The sequence below is a fragment of the Fukomys damarensis genome, unplaced genomic scaffold (assembly GCF_012274545.1).
Source record: "Fukomys damarensis isolate Sample0158 unplaced genomic scaffold, DMR_v1.0_HiC HiC_scaffold_3, whole genome shotgun sequence".
NCBI classification, from domain to species: Eukaryota; Metazoa; Chordata; class Mammalia; order Rodentia; family Bathyergidae; genus Fukomys; species Fukomys damarensis.
The window spans coordinates 10356843-10360576 of record NW_022900915.1 but is presented as its reverse complement, the minus strand read 5'-3'; the positions used below and the strand labels follow the sequence as shown (position 1 = coordinate 10360576).

The 3734-nt window shown below is 39.1% G+C and overlaps 1 protein-coding gene across 3 annotated transcripts in view; it reads right to left on the bottom strand.

Moving 5' to 3' along the window:
• Positions 1 to 3532, bottom strand: part of Jakmip2 (janus kinase and microtubule interacting protein 2) — a 166116-nt gene extending 162584 nt beyond the window's left edge. For all 3 annotated transcript variants that reach the window (XM_010627077.3, XM_033766789.1, XM_010627079.3), the window contains exon 1: positions 3192 to 3532. The gene's annotated coding sequence lies outside the window, so the exon portion shown is untranslated. The remainder of the gene's footprint in view (positions 1 to 3191) is intronic.
• Between the last annotated feature and the right edge of the window lie 202 nt (positions 3533 to 3734).

The following is a 3734-nucleotide window of genomic DNA, read 5'->3' as shown; positions in this document are numbered from 1 at the left end:
AAAAAAAAAAAAAAAAAAAAAAAGTGAAGGGGCGTACTTTGAGTATCTTTAGGGAGATTAATGGCAGAGTTTCTTTTACTTTAATAAAATTTTATTTAAATATTCACTGTTTTGATCAGCCCTCATCAATCAATTTCTGTCAAATAAAAACATTACTGTGTGTCCTCACCCACCTTATTCCCCAGATCTGGCACTTTGCAACTTGTGGCTCGTCCTCAAAGTCAAAATGAACATGAAGGGTAAACATTTTTAATCAGTTTAGGACATTGAGGCAGCCACACAGTGCAAATAAAGACACTCATGAAGGAAGAAAACTGCTTCAGAAAATAGTAAGAACAAATGGCAATATGTCTTTTGCTATAATAATTTTTAAAACTGGTATTTAAACCTCATTGGGTAATACATTACATTTTTTAAAAAATTAACCATATAGTGGGGAATAATTTTAGTATACTTATACAGCACTGTATTGTAAAGAGGCTGAGAAAAAAAAAGTTCTTACAAACAGGATAATCCCAGCATCCTCACAAAATTACATAAAAATTTCTTCAAGCAGATGACCAATAGATATTTTTAATGATATCCATATTTTGTCATTTAGAAGCTCATTACAAAATGGAGTCTATTATAGGTCTAGAAATACCTGCTGTTAAGAACTATCACACGCTCTTAAAAGGAATGACTTACTCTAGAAAAAGCCAAAGGAGTTCTTGAGAAGGAATCTAATCCATCCTAGAAAAATGCATTTCTAGATCATACTTTTTGGAGTTTTGAATGAAATAAGACTGTATTATATTATCCATTTATCCCATGACTACTCACACTTACTATGAAGACCTTTTACATTTTCTATTTCTGATTTTTATTCTTCCTAATGAAGTTGAAGCTTACTGACCATATTTTAGGTTCTAAAATACAGCAATAAGCAATGCTTATGTAAAGCACAAGATTGTCTTATCTCAAAATTTTGCTTTTCTAAATGAAATAACCCTAGTTTCTACATTATTCTTCTGAGGTAGAGTCTAACCATAGAACTGAAACAGACCACAGTGCGTACCAAGCTCGTGGCTTACAGTGATGCATCTGTGTTCACACCGTACCAACTTTGCCCACAAAACTACACAGGAATGAAAATGCAACACAAAGGAAGTGAAAACAATGCCCCACAATATTTGCTTCTTGCATTGTATGAAACGGTTCAATGACCACATCTATCTATCTATCTATCTATCTATCTATATCTGAAGCTTTAATTTTTGGAAGTCAAAAATTATCTTTTGGAAGTCAAAAATCTTATCATTGAAAGATTTGGGAAGCATTGTGTTATAAAATTTTTGAAACCACATACAAGTCTAGTATTTTCTTCCTCATCCCACTTCATGTAGTTGTTACAATTAGGCAAATGATACTATGAGTTTATAAACTTGGGACTGTAAGTAATATAAGCTATAAGCATATTAAATCAAGTCACTAAAGAACCGTCCCATATATAAATTGAATAGGACACTTATTTTCAAAGAAATTAAAGCATAAACCTTACACATGTAAAAATTATAATGAGGGGCATTGTGTAAAATAAAAGGTTAAAGCAAAATAAATGCTGTTACTTTGCATCACAAAAAAGTTTGCACTGACAATGATATCCTTGGAGAAGACAATGATGGATAAAATTAGTGCATACAAAGAATGTAATATTACTAATACGTTTTTACCTGCAAGACATTTTCTGGCTTTGATTCAGTGAAATCCATTATCCTAGGTGATAATGGAACCCTGTATGCTAGTCATCTCAGGTATGTTCAGTCTCCTGAGCTGCCCCAAAGCCTTGACATAATAAAAGGTCAAGCAGATCCAACTAAGCATTTATAAACTACACTCACCCCATTTCAACTAGAAACCACACATTCTCCTGCTGAGCTCCGCTCACTCTCATTTCATTGTATAAGCAGGCTAATTTTGAAATGGCTTGTGTAGGGTCCTCAGCAACACCTTGATTGTCAAAACAATCCTACTTCTCCACTTAATCATAGAAACAGCTATAACAACATTTGACAGAACCATAAAATGGTGCCTCGATACTGAAGGAATGAACAGCAAATAGCAACACTATTAAATGAAATGAATGCATTTCACCTTCCAGCTGGGCTGTGCTGCCTGAGACACAAGGTATAAGCATGAAAAGGTTGGAGTGGAATTTCAAGAAAACCGATTTGTTTCATCATTCATTTGCAAGATGCTGGATGTAAAATAATACAAGCCACCTCCCTCTCCCATCATTTTAAATTCAAGGCCCTCAATATCACTCCCCACAAACCCAATTAAAAATAAAGAGCCAAGCTGTGGATCAGCATCCAGCTCTATAATAAAGATCAAATGATAGGCATCTGTCCTAATTGGTCACAACGGAACTAAGGAACAATAACGAGAATAAATCTCACATTAATCAAACTGAAGCCCATGAATAATAATACAAACCAGAAGCATAGTTTCAAAAATATGCAATTACTTCCACTCATTCAAGGGCATTTATAATCCATAAAAACGACAGTAAAGCAAGCACATGCTGCATATAAATATGCTTCGTACATGCAATATAAATGCTAAGTAACGTGTATACATAATATGAATAACCACAAGGAATACATGTGTATGTTCACAATCAGTCTATGGGCAAAAAATGAAACTCCAAATCTGGCAAATGGTTTTCCAACAAGAGGGCATCAGAAGATGAAACAGAAGGCTAAATCCTAGGGACCCTTAGCAAAACCCATTTATAATTAGACCAAGAAGAATGAGCCACCAAATGTGCTACTGAGGAAGGCCCAACCCTATTTGTGAGGGCTGCAAATGAAATGACTCCTTTCAACAGCACCGTTTTCTTCTTAGCTCTTTTTCCACCCCCTGATTTTGTTACTGAGCTTGGGAGGAAAGGAATCCAGTGGCTCAGTCTGTATTCTGAGCCAATTTACGAGAAAAATCAGAGTACCATTTTTTTTTTAAACACAGGCAGACGCCTTCTCACTTCTCTCTCTTCCTGGCAACCTTCCTCTCCCTCCATCCTCCTCCCCGTCACATCTCCCCTCCTAGTCTGAGAGACAGGAGTCATTGTTCAAGTCTAGGCCACAAATGTACACACAAGTCATTTAACAACGAGCTCTACTACAAAGGTAGCCCAGCTCTCTCCTACTCACCATGCTGAGACCCGGAGGAGCTGCTGAAAAGAGGGAGAGATGTAGACTGAATCCATTTTCCTTGTGACCGAGTCGGATGCAGCCTCCGAACCCAACATCAGCAGTGAGCGCTGGGATTTTTTTTTTTTTTCCTCGGGTGTCTGGTTGGCGATGGTGCGAAGTGGAACCACCCTTCCAGCCCCTCTAGAGAATCAGCAGTGGAAGCGGCAGCAGTGGCTGGAGCAAGGCGGGCAGCATCACCACTAAGGCCTCCTCCCTCTTGGAGGATGGGGTGAGCTCAGAAGCAGCCAGGAACTTGCAGCAGACACCTCCTCTGGCTCCTCCTCTCCCTCCCCCACCCCACGGCCCCACCCCTGCTGCGGAAGAGGCCGTCATCCCCGCAGCTGCTGGTTGTCATGGCAATGACCAATAATGAGCAGCGGGCTAAGGGGAGGGGAGGGGTTGGAAGGCACTGGGAGGGGAGGGGGCACCGTGAGCAGCCTGGATGGACTGAGGACAGCGAAGTTGAGCTTCGGCCTCTGAGGTGCTTTTCGTGTCTCCTAC